The following is a 485-nucleotide window of genomic DNA, read 5'->3' on the forward strand; positions in this document are numbered from 1 at the left end:
ATATGGTGAATCGCACTTGAGACTTATAGGGTTTACAGACTCTAGTTTCCAGTCTGATCGTGATGATAGCAAGAGTGTGTCAGGATTTATTTTTACCCTTAATGGTGGGGCTGTCTGCTGGAAGAGTTCCAAGCAGTACACTGTGGCTGATTCAGTATGCGAGGCAGAGTATATTGCTGCATCAGATGCTGCCAAAGAAGCGGTGTGGCTGAGGAAATTCATCATCGAGCTCGGAGTAGCACCCTCCCTTGTTGGTCCAGTTCTGCTCTACTGCGACAGCTCTGGAGCCATTGCTCAGGCGAAGGAACCAAAGGCACACCAGCGGACGAAGCATATTCTGCGCTGCTACCATCTCATCCGGGAGATCATGGATCGAAGGTGACGTCGACCTTCAGAAGATCGACGGAAAGGAGAACCTGGCCGACCCATTCACTAAAGCCATTGCGGTGAAGGAGTTCAACGACTACAAGTCGAAGATGGGTATT

Source organism: Elaeis guineensis, chromosome 5 (genome assembly GCF_000442705.2).
Source record: "Elaeis guineensis isolate ETL-2024a chromosome 5, EG11, whole genome shotgun sequence".
Classification (NCBI taxonomy): Eukaryota; Viridiplantae; Streptophyta; class Magnoliopsida; order Arecales; family Arecaceae; genus Elaeis; species Elaeis guineensis.